Below are 27,774 nucleotides of genomic sequence, written 5' to 3' on the forward strand. Positions count from 1 at the left end.
TAATTGTTACATCTATACTGACTGCTGTTTAGGTAGGAGACATTAGGGCAGAAGCCAAAGGTTGTGACCTGGCCATCGGTGGCCTGGTGTGGATTCCAGTAGTTCATTGGTCTGTCTTCTTTCTGGGCTTTGGTTTTCTTATCTGTAAAAGGACTGGACTGTATGAGGCACTTTTTAAGGTCACAGTGTTTCCTAGTAGAGAAATTACATGAAGGCTTTGAAATCAAGCAGAGGTGGAACCTTAAGAAAGTCACTTAACATCTTTGAGTCTCGTTTGTCATTTGTGGAGTTCTTGATTCCTGATGAGAATCAGCTCTCTGACCTAGTATCTGGCACATAACATCCACTCAACAAATGCTCTTTCCTTCCCCATTTTCCTCTCAATAATAGTACACAGAGGAACAGTGCTCTTTCTCTCAGTGGTGTCTTTGGTCTGTTGAAGATCCCAGTGAGCCTGGAGTGCCCAGGAGATAATAAATGATGGAAGGCAGGGGAAAGCGGAATGCTGGGCATTGGATATGGTGTACCTTTATCCATCCATAAGAGAAACTCTCATTAAGTAATTTGTGCTTGGAACTGGGGGAGGACTAGCAGTACCCATTGTCCCTGGAAACTGGGCCTAGTTTGACATCCTTGGAATTTGCTTGGCTTGCTCATGCAAATGTCCAGTCTGTTTCCCTTTCTTTCTGTCCAGTCTGACTTATGACTTACGTATCTTACATTTTTCTCGCATGCAGTTATTTTTTGTAGGAACCAGAATTAGGCATATATAACATAATACAGTGCTGGTTACTTTACCTGCCATTTCTGCCTTACCTGATGACTGAGCTTACTGCAGCTTATGAGAGTGAATCAGGTTTTATGAGATCTATAAATATCTCAGATAGGATTTTTATTTCATTTTCCCCCTTCAAATAAGACATAATGGAAGCACTCACATACATAAGGAATATTCTTTCTGTGATAAAGTAGGGTGTTTTTGAATTGGCCTCTGAAAAGCAATAATTTGATGTGGTTGTTCCTGTCGGGAGTTTTATGGGGGAGGGGAAGAATCATGCATATGCTGCTATAAAACTCAAAGATTATATCTTCATATTTAAGGTTTAGCCTAGCACCTATGGAGAGATTTATTTCAGAGATGCCAGCCCCGTGTGAAGGCTGCATTCTCTCCTTCTGTGGATTATATATTTGTGTTTTCTTAGCTACAGAGAAACCAGGGAAGGAAAGCCCCATTGGCTAGCAGGAGGTGGGCTCCCCGAAGGAACTTTTCGGTTCTTTGTCTGCTCTCTTTCCAGCTGCCCCAAGGGAGGATGTTCTCATCCTTCTCTCTACTTCATGATTTTCCTGCGAAGATTTTCCACTACTTGATATATCTCCCTGAGGTTTTTTTTTTTTTTTAACCCTGGAAGTACACTTAAAAAAAAAAAAAAAGATTCTTTATAGCCAATACCAGGAGTGGAAGTGATTTGTCTCACTTTGCTCTTTGAGAAGCATCTAGAAGGAAACTTGAACACCTAACTTTAAAAAATGTGTTACAAAATAAACCATGACACAATCATTCTAAGTGCCTCACTTTACCCGTCTATAAATGGGCTCTATTTGCCATATCTTACTCAGGGCAGCACATTTAACTGTAAATTTAACTATTGTTTTTGAGAAATAAAATGTCTGACTCTGAACTTTTCATTGTTTTTTTTTTCTTTTTTAGCATAACCTCCCTCTATTTCTTGCCCCAGTTCTCACTAGCTTTATGTTTAACTAGATGATAATTTAATTTGTTCTTAAAAGAATAAACCATGTGAACTGAGTGTACCTGAACCAAAGGCGTGAGGAGGACTTCGGCTTAATGTCATTTATTTTTTTGCTGTTGTTTAACATCATCTCAGTGTGTAACATGATCCTAGCACTTTGGCCTTGCTCTATACACTGACTGCTCTGTGGTTATCATCAAATGATGTGACTTCTCTGGTCCTCAGTTTCCTCCTGTGAACAGTGAAGGTAGATTTAGGAACAGTGAGATTATCAGACAACCAAACAGTAAGCTCCTAGACCGAACTGGCTTGAAGATGTGTTTTATTTGGCCAGCATGCATGTTTCAATTCCTTTTAATTTGAATGCTTTTAGACAGATCGTGCACTCTTCAATTAACCCTGTCCCCACTATTTCCACCTGGCTTAATTTCTGATGTCTGGCCCAGTGAGCATGCATTTGGGCTTGTGACTAGCATCTCTCTAAGGCACCTTCCCCTCCAAAATATTCTGATTTGGGGACAAGCTTTATTTTTCAGTCATAGTCTCAAACTGGCTTGCTTTCTGCTCTCACCCAGAACCATTTTCATTTCCTTTTAGATTTCTCTGCATTGTTGAGTGTCTTTGTTTGGGATTCTATTTTATAAAGCAATTTCCAAATCGCATCTCACTTTTTCCTAGTCATTCAGGTTCTGTTGTAGATCATCGAAATCTGGGATGGAAAAGACCATCTGGTTCACCCCTCCCCCTGCCTGGGCTTAGCAGTTGCTCTAGAGCATGTTCATTCCTTATTGGTATTTGTAACATTTTCCAATTTGGAAACTGACTCTGATTTTCCTGAGCATGCAGCCTCTTGGTCTAAGTGGGAGTAAAATGAGACAATACCAAACAATTTTTTTTTTTTTCTCATCAGACATCCCTCATTAACAAAAAAGCCTGCTATTGTCACAGTTTCTTTTGCCACTCCCAGAGACCCAGCTGGTCAGTTGTAGTAAAAACTCCGTGTGTGTGTGTGTGTGTGTGTGTGTGTGTGTGTGTGTGTGTGTAAGAAAAACATGTAACCAATTCTTAGTTTTCTTAGTCTGACATAGAAGCATGTTGTAGAGGATTCCATTAACCACTGTAACTGCTTATTTTTTTGTGGAAGTGGATTTTATATGACTTGTTTCACTGAGGAAGTGATGTTTTTTGTGTGAAAAAGTCCAGGGCATTATAATAAAGTACTTTCCTGAGAATCAAGTAATGTGTTTTCTTCCTACCCTTGGCACTCAAATACTGCCAGCAAGGCACTTGGCCTTCCTTTTCTAATGCTTTTAGGATGCTATTCTACATTAGGAGTGTTTTAAAAAAAATGTATTCTTTTATATTGGCTTCTTTATATTACTAAGGATATCATTTAGGTTGACCAGATAGTGATTTTTAGGGTCATTCCTTTCCTGATTAAAAAAAGCCATTTAAAAAAATTACTTGCTACTGGGTGTTCCTCCTTCCTCCTTTTTTCCAATCTCTGATTGCTTTTTTTTTTTTTCTTTTCAAAAAATTTTGAGTGCCAAATAAAGGCCCAAGGTTATTATTATTTTGTGTGTGTAAAATTTTTCAAAACCAATGACTATTTAACTGTGTGAATTAGCTACTATTAAGATATTTCTGAAAAAAATTCTAAAAAGGAAGAGAGAGAAAAAGAAAGGGAAAGGCAGACATTATGTGGTCATAGAATGTCCTTGCACAGTTTTCCCTGCAAAAGAGAACCAGAATGCAAACCAGTTGTCCTCCTACCCAAAACGCGCCTGCCTTTTTCCTCCAGCTTTTGCATCCAGGAGCTCTTTTTTATGTCCCATATTTATAGAGATCAGGACTTCACAAATAGCAGAACTTGAGGAGCATTAGACATCTCTTTCCAATCCCTCCCTGCCGCCCTCCTCAATTTGCACATTACTGGCCTGAGCTTCAGGGATCATTATTTAAGTCCAAGCCAGTATTGGGTCCTTAAGAACTGTGAGCCTCCTTTCAGTATTTTAAACATATTCACAGTCCGGGCGCGGTGGCTCACGCCTGTAATCCCAGCACTTTGGGAGGCCAAGGCGGGTGGATCACGAGGTCAGGAATTCAAGACCAGCCTGGCCAAGATGCTGAAACCCTCTCTCCACTAAATATACAAAAATTAGCTGGGCGTGGTGGCACGCGCCTGTAATCCCAGCTACTTCGGAGGCTGAGGCAGGAGAATCGCTTAAACCCGCGTGCCAGAGGTTGCAGTGAGCCAAGATCAAGCACTGCACTCCAGCCTGGGCGACAGAGCAAGACTTTGTCTCAAAAAAAAATTCACATGTTAACACAATGCATGGTGCAGCATGGCTGAGGGAACTGCTTCTCGAAGGGTGGGCTGAGCTACACAGTGCTTCATGAGCACAGAGTTGATAACACAGAATTACCTTGAGAGGCAGTTTTATTCCCATTGCTATTTTCTTTCAGTCCTTCTAACTCAAGGAGATCGTCAGTTTTGAGGTACCATGTCTTTAACACCTCTCTAAGGCTTGGTAAACTCTCCTCACCCCTCCCTTTCACCTCCCTCCCTCCCTTCCTTTCTTCCATTTTTTTTTTTTTTTTTTTTAATAAAGAGAACAGGTCTTACACTCAGAGCTTTTGACAGGCAAACATCCAGTGGAAAGTTTGTAATATTGTTTTGATTTTGTTGTTTTTAATTTTATGATTATCTTCTATTAATGAACATTTGCAGGAAAAGAATTTAAAACACATGCAGCCTTAATATATAATGCCTTAGTTGAGGCAATTAAAAAGGAAAATAATACGGGAATGATTGTACAGATGGAATGCTGGTTTGGTAAAAATCCGTGAAGGTGAAATGAAATTGAAGTTTGAAAAATACTGGTATCATGGAAAATTCAAGGGATTTGTCATCAGAAAACCTGGAATTTAGTCCTGACTTTATCAGTATGGAACAAAGCAAATTATTAAACTATGTTTCCCATATGAAATGCAGGGCTTATAATAGTAGCATTACTCTAATCAAATGCTATATGGATGTGAAAGTGCTTTGTAAACTATTACATGCTGTATGGTGTAATTGTTTTCTATTCTGCAGTAGGGGAGGCTTTTGTTTCATGCCTTAAACTATTACTTCTTGTTGGCTTTCTTCCTCTTTATGATTTCTATTCAGTTTTCCGAGCAGGAACTTAGTAACTTTTTATTTGTTCCAATGGGGCTGTTACTTGTGCCTTAATTGTGGTACTTGGAAAAATTTCCTACTGGTTGTCTAAATGGGGACGTAAAACTTTGTAATTTATTTCGTGTGTATTCATGTGTGTTTGCTTTAAACTAAATTTTCCAAAGTAAATTTAGTCTGTGGAATACAGTATTGTGTAACTATTGGATAGATATAATATGCTTCTCTTTGTTTTTTAAAATACATTCTTAACAATTATATTTTACCACACTCATGAAACAATCATGTGCATTTGTGTGTGTGTGTATGTGTGTGTGGTTCGGGGGGAGGGTGGCGGTGGTATTCAGGGATGAAGGAAGTCTGGGTTTTGGGTAAAACTGAGAATTCTGGGGACTCTCTGCTTCTGAAAGTGGACGTCTGTGTGGCTACAGTGACTCATTAACAATACACTGTCACATGTTGTTAGATAAGAAGATGGGGACTTACCTGGATAGGAAGTCCTGGACTTACCTATATGTCTACTTCCATGGAAACCTGCTAGTTTGTGGCACACTGGGGTCAGAATGACAGAGCAGTATGTTGCTCTCAGAGATGCAGACTCTTGTCCCAGCCCAGGATAAAGTTGGTAGAAGGTAACTGCAGCTCAGAAGGAAGGTTGAACTCAGACCCGAGGACCACATTGACTGGTTGGCCAAGCACCTGTGAACTCTTCAAATGAGTATGTTGAGATTTTCATCCTGCTTAAGACAGGTGCTGTACTGACAAGGATTGGGGAGCCCAGGTGTCAGGTACAAAGCTGCGCTATCATACTGCCTTACCTAGAGTACTGGTTGAAATGAAGCCATATCTGCAGCTCTGTCTGTGAGAGGCTCTCCCGATGTCTTCCTGTTGCCAGTAACTGTGGCAGGAGTGCCTTGTCAACAGTGGACAGCGCCACCGCTGAGCAGAGTGTGAGCACAGGAGTCAGCCGGGATGGATCATCAGAGATTTCTTGGACTACTAACAGTGCTGCCGGTAGAGCAGATATGGGCAAGCCTGGGGTATGGGCCCAGGAGGCCCCTTTCTCTTTGTTAGTCTGGCACCCCTGCTGAACCTCAGCAGTGATAAGTGCTAGAAAAATGTACGGCTAGTCTAGAAGACAAAATCAGAGCCTCCTGGAAAGAGAGTGACAGCTCTGAGTGGGGGTGTTGCTTTTAACAGCTTTTTAATTTTTTCTCCTCAGAAAATTATTGAAGACTCTTCTCCAAAAAGAACACACACCAGTTTCTTCTTATTGACTATGAAATCAACATGACTGGGTGGGACTGGGGAAAAGACAGATTTATCAGTCCCTAATAGCTGATGGAAACTGTATCCTTTAGGTAGAACACAGAGTTGGGTGTGAGGCGACATTCCTTTGTTTTTATTGTCTTGAACAAAAGGAAGGACAATAGAGGACACACGCTGGATATATCATATATTAAGGGCACCAAGAATTTAGAGAATGGGGAATCAAGTGAGGGTGGAGGGGTGATAGGAGATCCCTGCCCCCAAAGCAGACATTGGCAAAGGAAAACTCAGAGAGCAGGAGTCATAAAGATGGCCCCTGGGAGTCAGGCTGGTAATATCAGTGAGTGAGGCAGGCACAGTATAAGGCACTAGAGAGTGGTGGGAACTATGGTAACATAGAAAGTATAGACCCTATCTGAAGGGGCAGCTGCCATTCAGCTCCAGCCAAATACTGCTCAAAAGAGTTGCAGAACCTATTGCCAGATCTTTTGTTTTTTTTTCAAGAGAAGCTAGAAATCTGAATTTTTATATGTAACAAAACCATTGTGGGCTGGATCTGATCACTAGGCTACCAGGATTTTATCTCATTACTATCTTTTGGGTTAAGTAGCTTTGTCTTTATACATCCACTTAAAGCAAAAGCTTGCTTGTAGAATGACCATGGGAAGCAGTACTGCACGGTGGCTTGGGAGGAGTCTCTCTTGCTGTGCCTGACTAGGTAGACCCTAGGTCAAGTCGAGTGGGTCCCTGAAGCTTACAGCTTCCATTTTCCCTGGCCCCAGACTTCCATGAGTAAGTGAAGGTGAAGAGGGACAGGAATGTCAGCCTCTCGACCAACCTCTGTAGGGATTTGTTGGGACATACCTTTGGCTCCAACTTTCACGTGAGAAATTAAATTCTGGGGTCAGGAATGTGACAAAACACTTGAGTATGCAGCTGGATTTTTGCCACCAAGATGATTTGCAGGGAAGTGTTGCCATAAAATGCTTGAGATCATGAATTGGGCAGACTCCCCATCTGGAGAGCCATACCTTTCTCTGTGAAATTAAATATTTATATACTTTTAAGGTTTACTTTTGATTTTTAAAAAGCGGATAGAAGCTTACTCAACTATTAAAAAAAATGCTTCAGATCAAGTGGTAACATTCCAAGTTCACTACAGTTAGCTTTATTGGAAAACATGGTTTTATCTTTTAAAGAAAATCAAACACATCCTAAAATATTTCAAGAACTGGCTGATGTTACGACTTTGGTCAGCAGAACCCATCGAAGCAACCAAGGCCCCGGGGCTGGTGTTAGTATCCAGCATATCGTGTTATACAGGAGCTTCGCCAGCTTCTCCCAATGGCGCCATCTCATGTAGCTATACTAAGGCGTATTTTATATTGAGGCACTTTCTCGGAGGGAATTGGATGGGTGTGGTAGTAAGAACACCTAGAAAAGAGGGGTGAAACCTTTATGGGGCCAGGGGAGCCATGGCAGAGGGTGGAGTGGGGGATAGAAGCCTCCAGACTCCTCCGCCCCAGCCACTCTGCACCTGGGGCCTTTCAGCTGTTAAAGTGAAAAGCCAATTATCTTCTGTAAATGAGGAAAAAAAGAAGGAATAAAAGTGTCTATTATGTATGCTGATATGCATAACACTTCAAATAAAAGGATATATAAGCACTTGACAAGTTGAGGGAGAAGGAGGGGAGAGTGCTGGGGGCAAAGAAAGGCAGATTTTTACTTTTTATACCTTTTCTGTTCTGTTTCAATGTTTTTGACCTTCATATATGATCATTGCTTTTACTTTTTTTAACAGCAATTTGGGTGATGGCATGGTGGACCACTTATGTTATCCTGTGTTTCTGTTTTTTTGAAATTTTATTTGTTAACTGAAAAAATAGCAGGCATCTTAAGAGGACCAATAATTTGGACCACTAACCACTGTCTGTAATTACAGTACAATTGCTGTTCTTTTAATGGGAGCAACAAATTTGCCACACTTCACCCCTCTCTTAACCTATTTGAGAAGATAGGTATAGGAACCAGACAGAGGTCAAATATCAGCTTTATTATTAATGAAACTGGATTTATACCCAATTGGCAGGTACGGTCTCAATCTAGCTTCCCCGTACTTACCCTGTGCTCAACCCCTTCTAGCCCAGGGGCTGACTCATACCACAGGAAAGTATATGTTGCATAGAATAGCAGGTTGCCAGGAATCTCCATGCCCTACCTGTCCTATCTGGGCATCAGTGGGGCATTCATGTTCTGGCCCCAAGCTGCTTCCCCCAGGGAAGAGGGCAGAGTAAAGCCCTCCAGGAAAGAGGCCGGATGAGAGATGAATGAGCCATGCATTGTTTTCTCTTCTGTTTTTCTGGGTTGTTTTCTTCTTTTTGTTTTTTCTTCCAATGTTACCACTTTCTCTCTTGAGCAGGAATAAGTAAAAGGAAGAAAGGAAGTCCAGAAGCCTTACTTCCCGGATATCCTGGAAAAGATTTACTTGTGGGAGTGGAGACCCCCAAGGGAAACACAGGACAACAGAAAGGGTCCCCTAAGGAGAATGGAGACTGAGAGAAGAGGGAATATTCCAGAGGAGGCAAACGGGAGGGTCCAGTAAAGCAAGGGAAAGCGGTTGGGTGCAGAAAGCAAGACGGGAAGCAGCAGTGACAACTTTACATTGGTCTGACTCAGGGGAAGGGGGCAAGGCCATGTTGCTCCAGGCCTTGGTACTTGAAGAGCACAGGCCAGAAAGTGACTGGGAGTGGTCAGGGGAGGGGAGTGATCCAAGATATGCTTAATTCTAGTGTGTCTTGAATTTCCCCAAAGTCGCCTGCAAGAGAAAATGGAGAGAATGTGAGGAATATAGATGGTAACCTCAATGGAAGGAAGGGTGATATATATAAAGAGATGAGAACAGGAGAATCTCAGAGACACCCTGGCTGCATAGAGGACTTTGTCCTTTATGTATTCACCTGTCCACTTGCCTGTTGGTCACTTTATATCAGAATGTTATTTACTTGTAGTCCTGCAGTTGACTGGCCCTTGCTGGAGCAGGGTCCATCACCCATCAGCAAGGAATGAAGACATTAGAATGGTCACACTCCTTCATAATAAACCATTGCAACTCTTGAGAAGTAAGTAGAGAATACTTAATTTCATCGCTGTAATTTATTTCTCTTTGGTGATTGTTTTGGTTCTCTTTCTTTAATTCATTCACTTAATTTCTCTGCCCTTCTCCTTCCTTTCCTCATTCTTATCTCTTTCTTCTTTTCCTGGGGTCCTTCCATGTGCCATGCACTGTGCTAGGTGCTGAGGATGCAGTGGTGAACCTGACATTGCCCCTGCTCTTGTGGAGCTTAAAGTCTAGAGATGGACCTGGAAGATAAATAGGCACAGAAGTTTACATTGTGATTGGGAAATAAGGGAAAGATTAGGGTGCCAGGAAAGAATATTCGTTAGTGACATTCACAGTCACATCTGACATAATCAAGGAATATTTCTACTCATCTTCCCAAAAATGTTCTTCTCAAACTTTTTCCTGGAAGTTTACAGTTACCACTCAAAAGGAATCTAAAATGGAACAGACATTTGAGAACACTTACAACTTTCAGACACCTGTATTTCATTTATGATTAGTCTCTTTTTGGGTTTTACAACTTCCCATCCTTGTGTCTACCTGTAATTTTCATCTTGCTAAGCAAAAATATTGTCATACTTTATATAGTAGGTATATTGCTAGTGTTGAATAGATGTATTATTGTTTAAAGTTTCATTACAAGAAACCCTCAACTTCTTTCTTAGTATATTTGTAGTATTTCTTCCATTGGAAAAAAATGAGTGAAGAATAGGAAAAGTTATTGGGTCTTTCCATGTTACATATTAGATCATGTCAAATAAGAGATTTTGACTGAGCCTGCCAGTAAGGCCTTAATGCTATGTTACTGCACAGTATTTCATAACAAAGTCTGTATACGTGTAAGCAGCAGGTAGTTATGGTCATCAGTGGTGGCAATTTGTTTTTATAATATAGATATGATGAGAGTTCCATTTCTTAAGTTCTGCCCCAGAACTGACTGGTGAGTTGTCATTGTACCTGTTGAGAGATGTAAATAGTATCAGTAAATACTTCAGGCTGCATTTGTCTGATTCTGGCTTGGGATGTGGCTAAAGGGGAAAAAACCTTTCTGGGAAGCGTGATGCTTCTTTAACAGCAAATGGATTGAACTGATACAAGTCTGATGTGCAGCAGAGGGTACTTAACCTTCTATCTAGACTCAAACGCCAGAATTGGAGAAGCTGAAGCCAACCACGACTTCATAAAGATAAAACATTTACTTGATCTGCATGACTGGAGGAAGGATTTGGGGATTAAGATGTGTTTGAAAACTTAGTTGATTTACCTTTAATGTCAGCAGATTTGCTGCCCTGCAATGACAGATACGGAAGCTGCTTGGGGATGGTGGCAGGATGACCGAAAGACCAGCGCAAATCTTCAAAGAAAGGGGAAGACTGAGCCGACCTGTGTTCATTGGGTGTCATTGGAGTTGGTGATACTGACTTGGTGATAGAGGCAGCTGGCTTGGGTCATAGGACCTATGAGAGGGAAACAGTGACCCAGCTGGGTGGCAGTCCTAGGCAAATCAGAAGGAACACAAGGATAGGGTTGGTGGTGTCATTTCCATGAAGTAGAGCTATTATTTCGTTCTGGTGAAAAAATTTGGAAGTGTTCATTTGGGTACTTGTCAGTAACCCAAGAAAACAGAGTGAAAAATGATTGACAGTGGATGCTTTAAAATTTGTGACTGCAGATGAAGGAGCTCCCCATTTGCATGACACATTTGAAACTTCTGCCTTAGGTTAGCCCCTTGACATGACTTTTCACTCGCTGGCATTTTGGAAGTCTATACCAAACGACAGCTCTCTGCCATCCAGCCGTTGCTCAGTCTAGCTATGCTTACCCCCCTCCCGCCACTGTGACAACTCCTAGAGCAGGGCCAGGGATTTTATGGGAGCCTCTCTACATTGTGTTCATCTGTTGCGCTTACACAGCAGTTGCCTCCCTTGAGTTAAGACTCTAATGAAGCATCCTTTCCCCTGGAGCCAGCCTGCCCCTCCCCTGGCCTCTCTCTCTCCACCAAGGCAGAGAGCAAAGCCCTCTCTTATGATATTGCAGAGTTAATAATGCTGCTCTATTGGTTTTGTGAGCCTCGCAGTCACAGGGGGAATATGTGGGGGATGGGCCCCAAGCTGGAAGTGTGCCTCCTCTAACTCTCTTTCCGGCTCCAAAGCTTTTGTTTTGAATCTGGAAGCTTCAGACCAGGGCTGGATTTCCAAAGGTCAAACGTGCCTGCACATTTTGTCCTTAATGAGTGAGCCTTGCCCTGGAGCCCTCGCTGAAGGCGCCTGCGTTGAATCTGCGTAGTAGCCACAGAAGCAGTAGCTCCACAGCCAAATCCATTTGCCTGATATGCCACCCTTGAGAGAGCCTCCACGAGCCACTGAGGGTTACTGGCCAGGAGAATGTGGCCATAAATGCATGTCTACAGGAATGGGTGAGGTTTCCTCTTTGCTTAGAAAGCCAGAAAAACATCAACAGAGAGAGGCTACAAAGCAGAAAAACATACCCAGGCCCTGAACCTTCAGTTCCCTCAACTGACAAAATATTTGAGGGTTTTACATAAAAACATTTTAACTTTTTTTTTTTTTTTTTTGGTAAGTGGAGGGATTTTTTTTTTTCATGTCATTTCTTCCTTTTGTTCCTCTTCCTTGTTTTCTGGTCCTCCTCCTTCTCCTTTTACTTTAAACCTTACGTGTGAAGATCAACTGATCTCTGAGGAACTGACGTGTCTTGTATTTGATGATGAATTTCTTAACTCATTGTTGATCTTGCTTCAGCTACTAGGCAACTCAGAGATGAGTTGAATTCTGTGCTTGATCCAGTGGCATTGTATTTTAGCTAACATTTTTTTTGGTAGTATTTATTTCCATCTTTTTGGGTTTTGTCCTCATTTTGATTTATGTTTTTGTTATGTTGTTTTTTAAATTGGGAGTATCAATCTGAAAAATAAAATGCCTTGAATGATTTCTTTGACATTTAGGTACAGGAATATCACTGGGCAACATAAATACGGCTACTGGGTTTCACTAGTATCTTTTGAGCTCTTTAATCTTTCCCTGAGTTATCATGGAAGATCTAGAGAAACAGCTACTGCCTTTTAGAAGTGCATTGGCAAAGCTTAACCCAGAGCAAACCACCAGTGTAATTGTCAGCCAAAAATAGAAGACATTTTTTAGGCCCGAGGGGGTGCGTTTCTTGCTGCTCAGTAACGCGTACCCCATGCATCGGAACCCTAGACTGCTCATCCTTTTCCAGACACACAGTGGAACTTTCACCTCTCTACACCCTTGCTCACACTGTGTGCACTTTTTAGAATGTCATTGCTGCCTTTCTCTGCTTGGCAAAAGTTTACTCATTTGCCAAGGTCTGTTCCAAATGTGACTTCTTCACAAGGCCTTCACTGACCTCTGCAGGGAGAGTGACTGGGTTCCTTCTTTGTGTTGCCGTACCATTTTATTCAGCCTAGTTCTTAGTCGCCTGTGCTGTGTTATCTTGAATTGCATGTATTTCTATCCCTCTCTTCCTATGATACCATGAGCGCCTTGTAGGCAGGTATTGAGCTCTGGAATCCCTTGAAGTCTCCAGCACAGTGTCCTATATAAAGTGGAAGCTCAGTAAATAATTGTTGAATTAATTTGAAAGAAGTGCAAGATAACAGACCCTGCCCCTGAAAGGCCATCAGAGTTCAAACAGGTGTCACCTGTTTATCTTAGCAGCGCTTTTTCTCCCTCGGCATTATCTTACTGGGCAAAATCTACCAATCTCCCAGTCACCTCAGAGAAGAGCATGCAATGAAAAATAATAGTAGCTCCTAATCAAGATTTTTAAAGAATTCATTGAAGAAGTATTTATTGAGCAGCTATTGATTATGCTCAAAAGAAGTTTAAAGCTTGGTGCCAGACCTCAAGGCTCATTGGATTTGTCAGAGCTCTTGCCTCTTCCTGCTTGACATTTCTTGGTGCCTTCTCTACAGATCTCTCATTCTTGTGACAAGATTGTTATTGAGAGCAGGAATTCCAGCCGAGTACTGCAGGGCAGGAGGAGCTGAGCGGGGCCGAATGAAAGTGCAGTTCATCATTATTTCCTTCAGCTGGGTCTGTCCTCAAATAAGGGATTTCTTAGGGAAACTCTGTGGGACGTGAGGCTTAAGGTTCTCCAGCTGGTAACTACCCTAAGAGACAGTTACACCATAATTTGGATCCACAGGTAAGAAAGAACTGCCCAAATATGCCTCTGGTTTTTTTTTTCTTTTACCTCTTCTTTCATTTGGAATGGAAGGTTCAAACTGGCAGCTGTGGGCCCTTTGCTTGTCTTACGCACTCTAACTTTTTAATATAAGTTGCCAACATTTAAACAATTGGGGAGATTTCACATAAACCCCAAAAGATTTGGGCTTCCTTTAAAAACACTTGCCAACTCTGGCTGTTTTCCATATGATACCGATGAACTGGTGCTATGTAGCAACTTCCCGTTTTAGATGGCATGTGCCATCCAGTTTACCACAGTCCCCGCCCCTCCCTATTGTCATATTCCTTGACTGTTTCACTAATGTATGTTATGCTCCTGGCCCCTGAATGTGTTTGAATTTGATTCCTAACCTAGATTTATCGGAAGATGTGTTACCTTTTAGAGGAAAGCATCCTCAGAAATAGCATCTATCTACTGCAGCACCCTAAGGACAAGTACGTGGTCTTGTATCATGGGACCTTGTCTAGGAGACTGAGCAGAAACTGCAGTCCAGAGTCTGAAATTGAGATACCCGGAGGATGTCACTGCTATAAGCAGAGGGATCAGAGTAGGGAATTCCATTTTCGTCATACCCTGATTCCGTCAACAAACAAGATTTGGTCATGAGAAGTTTATTATATTCACAGAGAATTTTCATACCATTGGCAAGGATATATATATAGAGAGAGAGGGAGAGAGAGAGTCCATTTTATATATCTATATATCTGATTCGTTTTACTAATACGTTTGGTTTCTTGATAAAGAAACTGGAGACTGAAGATGAGATGACTTGAGGAAATGCATAGAGCTAATTACGTAGAAGGGGCTGGTAGAAGTCATCCTGACTTTTGTCTGTGTTCTCTCCATGACTCCACATTGTCTTTTATTTTACATACATATAAAAAGTCTCAGTGTTGAAGGATTTGGTGTCCAAGACTGATCAGGTACCCCTTACAATGAGATACTTAGTTGTCTGCTTTTAACAAAGATGGTCTTCTACCACCATACATTTCTGAATCACAGTTGTCTTCCTTACCCATTGACCCACCCTTCTTTTTAGTCTGTTACTAACAGTTGATTATAGACACAACCACTTTAATGTTTAGGCTCCATGTAGGGAGCAGGGCCAAGTGTAAATTGTGCCCTTGAGGTGATCTGCTTCCCAGAGTTTGATGATCCTCTTGGTTAGAGACGTGTTACTGATGGGAGCAGCTACTGGCATCCAGGATTTTAATACAAGAATGAGATGCTTACTGTTCATCTGTTTTCCATTGCTCCTATTTTTCCTCCTCTTGTTGCTTCTATTTCTTACATGCTTTTTTTTTCCTCACTGCATTTTCTATTTTGAACAAAAGGGATGGGTGATTGATAATACTGGTGTTGGAAAATGCATTAGTCTCTAAGGACTGGGAGAAAAATGTTGACTTACTTAGTCCAATTTGTATATTCATATTTATTAAAATTAGAAAATGCTTTTTAAAATGTTGGATAGCAGGTTCAAATCCCCCCTTTAAAAATTATATAAATTTGAGTTTCTGTGTATTTGGTATTAATCCAATAACCAAAATAAGGTCTTCAGTAAATTGTGTTTATAAGTTTTCTCAATTCAAATCTTAAAAAAATGGGCCGGATGCGGTGGCTTACACTTGTAATTCCAGCACTTCGGGAGGCCGAGGTGGGCAGATCACGAGGTCAAGAGATCAAGACCATCCTGGCCAACAAGGTGAAACCCCACATCTACTAAAAATACAAAAATTAGCTGGGTGTGGTGGCATGCACCTGTACTCCCAGGCATTCGGAAGGCTGAGGCAGGAGAATCACTTGAACCTGGGAGGCAGAGGTTGCAGTGAGCCGAGATCGCTCCACTGCACTCCAGCCTGGCGACAGAGCGAGACTCTGTCTCAAAAAAAGAAAAAAAAAACTTAAAAAATGATTTTAATTCTCTTTTCCTCTCAATGACTACACTTGATGTTGACAGGTTGAAATGTCTGAAATCCCATTTGCTTTTAACAGTTCAACCAAGACATGCAATGAGCAGAGAAAACTCGGAAGTTGCATAATTAAGGGTGTTGTCAAAACTGAGACCACTTGCCCCAGTCTCACTTAGAGAAATGTAGTTGAAAAGCTTATGAAATGAAGTTTGGGATCTGGTGGTTTCCAACTTGAGAAGATCCAAAATATTCATTAGGAATCCTTATTTTTCCAAGGTACTAAGAGATAATGGTTTGTTGGATTTTTAAAATGTTTTGAGATCCTTGGTGGAAAGTTCAGGGTTGGAGCAGAAAAAAACCCTAATTGTTAGTGGCCAAGAAACTCTTCATTCTGTTTCTGGTCTTTTTGGTAGTATGGTTACAGAACAGTGAAAAACTCAGTTTTCTTTACTAAGTTAGGTTCCCCATAAATAGAATGGGGATTTTAATCTTTGCTGCCTATTATAGTCTCACAGGGGGGACTCCAAGGTTACAAGATTACAAGGTAAGTATTGACAAGCATTTTCAGATGCTTTTCACAAAAGAATTCTCTGTAAAAGAAAAAAGAAATATATGTCATTTCATATGGAATGGATTGGAAGAATCCCAGTTTCACCTGGGTGTTAGAGTTGTTATAACTTTGTTCCTGTTTCTGTCAGCCTGTTTTCTAGAAAAAATGGAAGGTTTCTACAGGTCTCTGATTCAGTACATTGTGGGCTGAAAGCTCAGGGTGTGCTTTTAAAACAGTGAGGCTAAAGCATCCCCTACCTTAGCAAAAATGATCCTTTCATTCACATAGTTGTTAGCAAATCCTGATAGTGTAGATGCCATTTTCATTTTCTTTTCCGAAAAAGCACACACAAGGAAGAACTCAAGTTATTGAAGATCAAGCCAAATAAATGACCAAATTTCATGGCAATCACAGACACAGACACAAACATCAAAATATCTCCTTAATTAAGGCAGCGGCTCTGCTGGGGCCTACATTCCAGGATTCTCAGCAGAGAAAACATGTTTTCTTTATAGAGGAGTTTTATTAGCAGCAGTGTTCCGGTATGTGGTTCAGGTTAATTAATGATGTAGTCATACTGGTGTCTTGCCATGAGTTTTATTCTGGTAACTAGGGCACTAGGAAATCGTATTGGCATATCTTGTCGTGCCAAAAAAGAATTCTTAATTTGGACCATTAAAATACATTTCCATGGGATCTGTCAACAAGGTAGTTTAAGAATTCTTAATGTGGATACTGCCTTAGACTAAGAATAAACTCATCATTAACTGTAAGTAGCAGATGCAATGGTTTCAATGAATATATGCTATTCTTAAATATTTTTTTGGCTGAGATGATTGAGACCTCAAAGACCCAGACCACCCACAAGCTCTGGTGGAGTTGACCTTCATTGTATGAGAAGATTTGTACCAAGGACCACCTTTTTCCCAGGAGAGTTTTTATTAATTTTAAATCATGATGGTGTTTTAAAACTTAATTTGTGTTGTGCATATGTAGCAACCTTCCTTGGAGGTTGAAACAACAAAGCAACTGGATTGGAAATTAGATTTTTCCCCTTATGCTGCTAATGTAGCTCTTGATCCACTGGGATTTCCCCTTTGCATGGGCTGATGATTTCTTTGAAACTATATGGAAATTGGTTCAGACAGGAACAAAGGGGAGAGGGGATGGCAGTGATGATTCAAATTAGTGTCTCTTCTTCAATGAGAGTCTGGTGTGCCTTAAAGTGCATGTCATTCGGTATCAGTCAAGCCACCTAAGGTTAAGTGAGGTGCCAGAGCTACTGGAATCCAAACTTCAGGGTCTCAGCACTGGATTTTTCCCTGTCATGTTGGGTTGAATTGTTAATTTGAAATCTGCAACATTGTAATGGGGTTAAGAATTGGACTAAGCACAATTTTACTTTTCTTTACATGATAGAACATCAACTCTTCCTCTCTCCCTCATCTTTCCCCAGCCAGCATGGGAAGGATTCCTGTTGCCTGACATAATGAATAAGAAAAAGAACAGCTTTGTGACTCTGGGGACAACAAAAGATTTAGAGAGAAAGGCATCCAAAATACATTAAATAGAATGTATTTTAAATACACTTCACTGACAGTGGCACACTATGCGCTCATGTGCATGCACACATACACTCACACTCATAGGAGCCCTGTACTGCTTATATGCCATATTTCCATCCTCCACTCTTGCCTAGTTCAAACTCCATACCCTCGTAACTGGATTTTGGCTCACTTCCAGGTTCAGTTTTCGAGGGTTCTGTATCTGCGAAATAATGATCCTGAAATAAATAGCACTTCTCAGTAAAGATACCTTTCCATGTAAAATTCTTAAAGGGCGTGGAAGGGAAGGAAAAGCTTCTGTGTTTAGGAACTTATGGCAAAGACACCAGGATGGGCCCACATAGGAATTTTGAAGGACCTCACCTGTGTAAGTGGCATGTGGGGCTTACAGAAAACATAAGTCCTTGCCAACTGCTGGGTTTGAATGGACCTCTTCATTTAAGGGCCTTTCATGTAAAGACTGATAGAAGTGGGGCTGCTAATGTCAGGGAATGAATTTCTGTGACCCTCAAGTGCTTCGAGACCAGTGGCTGGAGTTGCCTTTCTCAGGGAGATCCTGTTAGGTGATAGAAATGGGAATAAAGTGGGTTGAGCCTCTCTCTTTGATCTGTTCCCCCAGGATACCAGTTAATAAGGAGTCATCTTGCAGGTGTGGAGAGGGGAGGGGTGGGTTTTGTTCATGTTAGTGAATGCATGATGCAATATGGACTGCTGAGGAGAAAAGCCCTCTTTGTGTCTATTTGAAATGGGCAGCCACGAGCACCCATAGCTGACCTCTCCACCCTGAAAACAGGCTCCGTTTGGCTTCTGTCTGATGAGTTCGTATCAGCAAGTGCCTTCTTAGTGCAAAAACTCAAACTGAGGAGAAATGATGAGGGAGCCTTTTGACCTAATAAGGTGAGCATTTTAGGATAGCTTTTCTGGCTGGAGACACCAGCTCACGTGTTCCCTGGAATTCCAGGATTGATTAGTGGCTTCATTGGTTCATTGATTGATTCAACTAGTATGTTTTGGATGTCTTTTCCAGGCCCTGTGCTGGGTGCTGGGGATTCACTGGTACGTAGACTAAATCCCTGTTCTCCTGAAACGTCCATGCTAGTAGGGAAAGATAAATGATAAACATGCAAGCAAATAATTTAGACCTTTCTAGGACTTGGTAAGTACTAAAAAGCAAATAAAATGAGGTAGTATGATGAAGAATGAATGGGCTGTTTGGGCTAGTTTCTCTAGGCAGGTCAAAGAAGAATTCACTGAGTAGGTGACAATGAAGCTAAGACATAATCGATTAAAAGGAAACAGGTGTGCAGTGACCTGGGCAGTCTGCGTTCTCGTATGTGGACGGAGTTACTAGGGCTCTGAGAGAGGGATGAACTGGGGGCATTTGTGCGAGAAGTGTCGTGTCAGCAAGAAGTTTGAGCCAGAAGGAGTCTTTGAGAGTGTGGTTCATCCATTTTTCAGGGAAGGAAGTGAATTCTCTACTCAGATTCAGTAGTTTGCTGGAAAGGGGAGGGGTGGTGTGCGAAAGGGAGGCACTGAACCTGGTTCCCAGGCCAGAGTTCTTTTCACCAATAAAACATGACAGTTAAAAATAGCGTTTTGTTCACTCGTCTTAATTGCTTCTCTTCCTGGTGGTTTCTGGAGGCCAGAGGAGAAAAGAGGAAGTGGCAGAGGGAGAGGGCATTCTCCAGGGCAAGGAGACAGCTTTTACTTCCCACACAGGTGCATACTTTCAGGGCTACCCTGTGAACCTAGATTGGCCTCTCCGTTTAGAAATCCAGATCTGTCCCAGACAGTAAGCATTTACTTTTTTTTTTTTTTTCAAATGAAAAACGTTAGAGACAAGTAAATAACACCTATAGTTAAATCTGAAAATACTGACGTGTTTTACCAGAAATGTTGGTAATAAACTCATACACACTGCTTCTGATGTTCCTTTGGTGAAGAAGGAAGAATTTCTGGCTTTTGTGATACTCTTGAATCTCTTCCTACCTAGGATTGTGATCACTGTTGACTTTCACTTCGATTGTTTGTTTGGGAGTTGATTCAATTATTCATTCATTCATTCATTTGACAAATGCTTGAAGCAGGCTGCAAGTCAGGCACAGGTCTGGTATCTTTGAGGAGTCACATTCTCGTGAAGTTTACATTTTAGATGCTGTGAGGCTTGTATCCATGGTGAAGCAGGAAATTAAACCTTCATAGCATCCTGTAAACATGGATTATTGAGTGTCTTAGGGCTTTTATTAAAGGCCATGAGGTCCCTGTCAGAGGAGGTTTCTTCCAGGTTCTTCACTTTCTTTCAGGTTCTCCAAACTCTTTTTTTTTTTTTTTTAACCACCCAGTGACAGCAGAGCTATGTATCAGTTCCTCTGAACTTGTTCTGAATGAGCCTTTCTCACTGTTCAGTCTTCACTCTCCTATTACTGTTTCGCTTCATCATAGAATTCCAGATTAGCAGGCCCCTAGAAGTTCAGCTGGTAGATGAGAAAACAGCCCATTGAAGTTAAAGTCACCCAGCTAGTCAGGGTTGATCTTCCCAACTCAGAGTCCCCTGCTTACTTAAACTTTTATATCCAACAGGTTTACTTCACCTGGATACTTATTTGGTATTTTTTATTTTCCATCTCCATGCCCTCAATAGGTTTCTTTATATCTTTGGAAGTGTATATATTTGGAAGTGTAATGAAAAAGAACACTAGTTATTGAATAGCTACAACATACAGAGTGTGCATGCCAGGCCCTTCCAAGTACTTGGCATATATCAATGGATTGAACTCCTACAATGCTCCTGCGTTGTAGGTACTACTATTACCCCACTTTACAGGTGAGGAAACTGAGGCACAGAGGGGTTAATTAACTTCTCCCAGGGGGATTGAGCTAGTACGTAGTGTAACGTGATACTGGACCCAGGCAGTCTGGCTCCAGGGCCAATGCTTGGGCCCCTGTTCTTCTGCCTCTCAGTGTGCAAATGGCCAGTCTGTTTCTTTCACTGGGGTGAGCAGCACTTGGCACACCCACACAGCCACCTTAAACATTGTGGGAAATCAAGTCCAGGTATCTCAAGTAAAAGTACAACAACCATCCATGTCAGGAAAAACAGCTTAGGGCTTGACTTCATTATGTTTTTGGCTGCCATTTTATGCATTCTGAGTAGAACATACTTTCCTCCTAGTGCCCCCACCTTGCCTTTAACATTCCACAGTGGAAGTTCCTTAAAGTTCTCCGTTTTGAAAGCATCCTCTATGATTACCAGTCACTAAATTGCATCTGCCACTGAGGCCCCAGTGGGCTTTGAACCTGTTTTTCTTGGGAAATTCAAGCTGCCAGGGAGAGAAAGAACATTGTACACATGTGCAGCTGTGCTTTGGAGTACAAGAAGTAATCGTATGTGTCTGTGTGTTTTTATGGGGGTAGGGGAAGGGTATATTAATTAACCCAACTGAGAAGGAGATAACTGTGTTCCAGGAGGGAGCCAATGAAATGAGTTTGCTTTAAAAAAAAAAAAAAAAAATCCCAGTAGCCTGAGTCAGCCTGTGCAAGTGATTTGGGAGAGGAAGGGGAGATGATGTAACTGGTTCGGCATGTTCCCATCTTGGCCACTGAGTGTAAAGGGGCCCAGGGAGTTTGAGGAGGGTGTGTGAGTGTGTGTGCAAAGTTAACGGGAGCGGGTGGGGGTGCATAAGAGCGGGCTGTAAAACAGGATTAATAATCCCTTGTCAGACCTTTCCCTGTTACTGTGTTTTTCAGTAATTTTGGTTTGAATGAGGGCTCTCTAGCCAATTAATGTTTATTTGTTTCCTTTGGCAAGATACATTGGGGGAAGGAATGAGATTGGTGAGTTTAAAATTTTTGTTTTGTTGTTGCATTTTGGAAGAAGAGGCGAGTAATGTGAGTTTGGGTTTTCAATGATGGCTCCCCCCCTCCCCCTCTTAAGAGGCAGGAGGCAAGACATGGCCAGCTGGTGCCTTGAACCGACACAGGTGCAGAGGCTGTAGGGGGTGGGGAGCCAAGAATAATTACAGGTTTCTGAAGCATCAGGCCCTGCCTGACACAAGCGCTCGTCAAGAAAACTGCTCTTTATGGAAAATTAATGGGAAGCTGAAAAAGCGACAGGGCCATTGTTGTTCTTGGGAAGCCATCACTCTTTTGAAAAGAGGCCTCCTTCCAAGTCCGTGGGCTCTTGATGAACTGGTTAGAGTCCTCTCCTTTCAGAGCAGGGACCGACTAGTTGCCATTGTCATGGGCTGTGATGGGTTTTTCCCATTGGAGTGTCTCTCCTGCATTTTCTCATTCTTAAATCTCACTTTCAGTCCAGATCTAGCCCTTTGCACTTACCAGTAGTATGAGTAGGATTATTTTTTATTGACTCTTTGAGGTGTGAATTTCATTTTGTCCGTGGAAGTGTAATGACCCAAGCAGGGCCATCTAATGCAACTTGCTTTCAATCTATATGTGACAAATGGGATTTCCACCAGTGTGTGCCAACCTGAATAGGGGCCTGGTTGGGAGATGAGGGCACAGGAGATGAGGGGATAGCATACAGAAGCATCTTCTAGGCCCCAGCTCTGCATGAGCAGTGTTGTCTCTTTACTACTCAGAAGCTGGAATTTAGGTATAGTCCAGTGGCCAAGTAATAGTGAGCAGCTCTTCTAAAGGGCTGCCTGCAACTGTGGGTAGAGGCCCGGCCAGTAGACTCCCAGTCAGTGTGTCCTGCAGAGTAACATCTGGAAAAACAACTCTAAACCAAGTTAGAGAAGCCTCTCTGCATGGGCCATCATGTCCCTAGTGGTTGCATTGAATTTTGAGGATCACAGACATTATGAATGAGGAAAGTGCATTTCCAAGTTGTTGGCAGTGTAGGGGAACCCAGTGCCTTCCTTCAAAGGGTGTGAGGCCTGGGCCACAGCTACCAGCTCTGCCCAGGTTATGTGACTTGAAAGTTCACTTTGACAGTTAATTTAGATTTGAGTTGTTTTGGGAATTTCTTTTATGCACTGCAACTAAGGAATCCTTGGAAGATGAAAGGGGTATTTGAGGCTGCTTTGCATCATGTGCCTGGGGAAAGTAATTTCAAAGACATCACCCTCTCCCCAGGCCTTTAATCTTGTCTCCTTTCTCCCCTTCACCACCCACCTCCCCAAGGAAACATATACAAACAATTATTTTCTTTGTTTGTTGAAAATAGGAGAAGAGAAATACGGAAGAGGTTTTGATAGAAATTTTTCAACTTTCGTGTTTGTTTAGAATTAAATTAGTTTTCATAGCATTGTCTCTCAAAATTTACAGATTACCAGAGGGAAATATATAACTTGGTTTCAGCTCCAGCAACCAGTCGATGTGAGAAAGTCAAAAGCAATGCAGTCTTAGCATTTGTCGTAGTCCCCTGGTTATTTCATGGAGTTCAGCAATCCTGACAGTAATGTGTAATACTATTGTACCTCTGGGGTGTGCTATTGATGTGGGTTTTCTTTTAAGCTAATAGCTAAAAAAATGCAGTAAGATTTTCACTCATACTGTCTACTTGATTATCCACATTTTCTAGGCAAAATTCATTCTCTCCTAATATTTCCTGGTCATGAAAGTCAAGAAAAAGTGAACATGTGCTTAATATCTTGTTAGGAATCACTTTCTAGGTCTCACAAGGTGGATTCTTGCACTGGTTTATTTATCCTTTCTGCCATGAGGTAGATTCAGTGTTACCGCCTTCTTCCTCAAGCCTGTTTACAATGTTGAAACCCAGAAAGGTGGGCAACAAGGTTCAGGTGCTTGGAATCTGAGCATCTCTGATGGACTTCCTGAGTTTATTAAGCATAGTACATCTTTCTCCTCCTCCAACTTCTGACAAAAATGGACCAGATCTCCCTGGCCATGCTTCCCACATCCTTTCCTGTCTTTCAATTCTGACTTAATTTTGAAAGCCTAGGAATGTGTCAGAATCATTACATCATATCATTCTTTGAAGAGAAAGAGAGTCACAAAGTTGCCATCAATATCAGTCTTTGCAATCCAGATTTTCAGGTTGGTTTCTGGAGTCAGAGAATCTGTCTTTTTTGCTGAAAAGTGATATGTAAACACATCTAATAAGTTAGAAAAGAATGAGTATTTTAAAAGGTGGCTTGAAGAAAGAAGCCCACATTTCCCTCCTAACAGTAGCTTGTTTTGTGTCACTCTGAATTTCCATTCTGGGATGTTTGAAGATTTCAAAGCACAAAAACGCTAATTGAACTTTGGGACTCTCCCAGGAGAAAGGCAAGGGGTTTGTTTCTTTCTTTACTTCAAACTCTTTGGGGACTGTGACACCATGGTTAATACCACATGACAAAAACCACACAATAAATGTCAGAAAGGGGCTCCCGTGGGCAGCCAAGTGTAGTTTACCTGCTTGTGCGATTACTTGGGTGAACATTCTTTCTAGGAACCAAAGTCCATCCCTTCTTCACCAGAAGCATCATCCTCCTCACCACCACCATCATCATCATTCAGGTCCAGATCTGATCTCAGAGGGAGCATGACTTTGCAAGTTTCCACATGGTGGAAAGCTGCAGTTTCCCATGCTTTTGTATCTGCATTATCTCCCCAATTTGTTTAATCTGTTTGTACTTTTAACTCTTGGCCCTTTTAGGCGAGATAGGTGGAATGATTGAGATTAAGGGCAGCTGGCTAAAGGACCACAAATGACTGAAAATTGATTAGAAACATTGAGTGTAGTTGGTGGCCTTTTATTTCATTGACTCTGTACCAGAAAAAGTCATTAGAAAATTGCAATTTCTTTGTTTCTTTAAATTTGTTTTACTTACTAACTTGAGTGTACATGGATCCAGAGACTCTCAATAATTACCCAAAGTGGCACAGTTATTGGGTAGTAGCAAAAATATTATACTAATGGTTTTGTCTTATGTTCAAATTAAAAGACACAAATAAAAACTAGAACCTTTTACGTTCCAGATAATTTGTTTGAAAAGTGATGGCAGTGAAGAGCCTGGACTACAGTCTGCCCCAACTAAACATGATTGTAGTTATAGTGGTTGCAATGGATGGGAGTTGTGAGACGATGCTAGCTCCTTTTTTCAGAAAGTTCTAACTCTTACAACTCTCCATCACTTCAAACACTTAGACATATCTGCCATGTGAGAAAACAGAAGTAGAGGTTTAGCTCTAACCACTTAACTTTACTGTTTAGTAACATACGGTATAAGAAATGTCATTGCTCTTAAAATCATGATCTTAATAAACCAGACATCCCACCAATCTGTGGACTCTAAGATTTATTTTGGAAATACTGTTTAATTGTCTAGGATTGAAGAGGGGTGTCTTTCAACACTTGATAGTCAGCGTATTTTCTTGACTCCATTTTTTCCTAGATTGGGCTCCCTGAAGGGGATAGACTTTATGTTGAACTTGGAATGAAAGAACGATGAGTGGGAGGGAAGGTGAAAGGAAGATTGTTTCAAGCATATGGGCATGGGAAAGTAAGGACAAGAAGAACAGGTGAAGGAAACCCTTTAAGTAGGGGTTTTAGGGGAAATAGTCAAAGTGACAGGAGATGTTTGCAATCCTGACCAGCAACTTTCACATAATTGATGATGAGATAAAGACAGGTTGAACAGAAGCCATTTGGTAACCTTGGCATCATGCCCATATATGACCAAGTGTCTTCTATTTTTCTCAAGGCTGTGAAAGTAACTACCTCTTGCCAGCAGCAGAGAGATTTTGATAAACTTAATATGTGCCACAAAACTTGAGTTATCCTGTTTTCTTTCAACTTCTGTCTCTGGAAACTTTTGCCTCTGAGCAACAAAAATGAATAATGATGATAGTGGATTACAATCCATAGAATAAAATAAAAATGAATTCATACTGATACAAACAAATGATTGAATAAACAAATGGAGAGGAAAAGTCAGGTCCTCGTAAGAAAATTATCATAGATGTAGTAGGCAATAATAGGTTTAAAGTCTATTATTTTTTAACTAGGTCTTGGATTATTACTTTTAATAAGTATGTTGCAACAAGTAAGAAGGCTATGAAAAGCAAGAAGAGAGTATTTAAAAAGGTTTAAAGATGATCATTTCAACACGAATTTCAGGTGATGTTTATTAGGAAGCTAGGCGAAGCCATGCATTTCAAAGTTGAGATATCAAGAGAGTCTTCACAAAGCTCATCTGTGACTCATCAATATAGAGGAAAATCACTTTGCACTCAGGAACATTTTCTTCCCATTGCTGACTGTAATGAATTTTTTAGGGGCTGGGGGTTGATCCAGTAGCTCAAGCCTCAAGTTGTATGGTTAGGTCAGGCTGAGGGAAGCCTTGTACCTCCAAGGTGAGTGCCAGACAGGCATAATTTATGTCATTAAACTGACATCTGCTGACGTAGATTTGGAGTTTGCTGGCAAGAGTATCATTCAAACAGAGTAAATCTCTGGTTCTGGTGGAAAAACATTTGAACTCTATATCCAAATTTACAGTTTAGGGACACTTTTAGCCTGCTGATGGTCTTCGTCTCTCTCTCTGTGTTTTTTGAAGTTAGTTTAGACTTACAGAAACGTTGCAGAAATAGTACGTAGAGTTACCAAATATGGTTTGTCTAGCTTCCCCTAATGTTATGCAGCCATAGTTCAATTATAAGAACCAGGAAGCTATCATTGATATAATACCATTAACTAATCTATACATTTCCGTTGAATTATATTATTTTTTTCACCAGTCCTTTTTACTGGTTCAGGATCCAGACCAGGATCCATTGCATTTAGTTGCCATATCTCCTCATTCTCCTCCAGTCTGTGACAGCTTCTCAGTCTTTCTTTGTTCTTTGTGACCCAACACTTAAAGAATAACTGGCTATTTCCTTTGTAGAATAGTCCTCAATTTAAATTTGTCTGTTTTCTTGTGATTAGATTGAGGTTATCCATTTTGACAGGAATATCATAGAATAATATTGTACCCTTGTCAGCATATCATATCAGGGGTACACGTGATCAGTATTACTGGTTCCTTGTTCTGCTAACTTTGATCATATGGCTAGGGTGGTTTCTTCCAGGTTTCTCCACGGTAAAGTTATTATTTTTATCTTTGTAATTAGTAAATATTTTGTTGGGTGGATACTTTGAGACAAGGCAGATACCTTGTTTCTCATCATACATCTGTCTACTGGTTTTAGCATCCATTGATAATTCTTACTTGTAATCATTATTACCTTGCTGTTTGCCTAATGGTGATTTTCTATTTCCATCATTCCTTCTGTGTTTTTGAATCATAATTTTACTGTAATGAGGAACTGACCCTTTCCTTCCATCTTTTAATTTATTCAGTTATTTATTTATTTATTTTCAGTTATTTGTATCAGTATGGATTCAGGGATATTTATTTTATGAATTATAACCTAATATTTTTCATTTGGCCATTGAGAACTCCTTTAAGTTGGCTTCTGAGTCTTTCTGACATGACTTCATCACTTTATGAGCACGTCCTCATATTTTGGTACCACAATGATATTCTAGGCTCAACTTTTATTTTCATTGTTCCAGCCCTTCAAACGACTATTTATCTAGGGAGTCCTGGTTCCCTTTATTAGGTAATGATATTTAGAAACCAAGATCCCTGGGCTAAGTGTGCTCATTGCTACTGGGGTTGATCTTTGCCTGTAGCCTCTTTCAGTGGATGGAGTTAGGAAATATATATATGTATACTCTCACATACATATACACATTTATTTCTCTATATATGTATATGTGTATATATTAAAATCCATGAGGAAATACTAATACCTCAATTCCCATTAAACATCATGGGCTTTTTTTTTTTTTTTGTCATAGAATTTTGCTCTGTTGCCCAGGCTGGAGTACAGTGGTGCAATCTTGGCTCACTGCAACCTCCATCTCATGGGTTCAAGTGATTCTTCTGCCTCAGTCTCCTGAGTAGCTGGGATTACAGGTGCACGCCACCCCACCTGGCTAATTTTTTATATATTTAGTAGAGGTGGGGTTTCATTATATTGGCCAGGCTGGTTTCAAACTCCTGACCTCAATTGATCCATTTGCCTCGACCTCGTAAAGCGTTAGGATTACAGGCGTGAGCCAGTGTGCCCGGCCTATCATGGACATTTCTTATGAGAGTTCTCATAATCATTTACAAACAATGTTGGAAATAAATGTTCTCATTGACTTGGAAATAATCTAATAATAGAATCCTCCTTGACCTT

General features: G+C 41.0%; 1 protein-coding gene across 2 annotated transcripts in view; it reads left to right on the top strand.

The window, feature by feature from the left end:
* KLF7 (KLF transcription factor 7) overlaps positions 1 to 27,774 on the top strand; it is a 92,900-nt gene that overhangs the window by 11,024 nt on the left and 54,102 nt on the right. The window lies entirely within an intron of this gene.

This window comes from Macaca thibetana, chromosome 12 (assembly GCF_024542745.1).
Source record: "Macaca thibetana thibetana isolate TM-01 chromosome 12, ASM2454274v1, whole genome shotgun sequence".
In the NCBI taxonomy this organism is placed as follows: Eukaryota; Metazoa; Chordata; class Mammalia; order Primates; family Cercopithecidae; genus Macaca; species Macaca thibetana.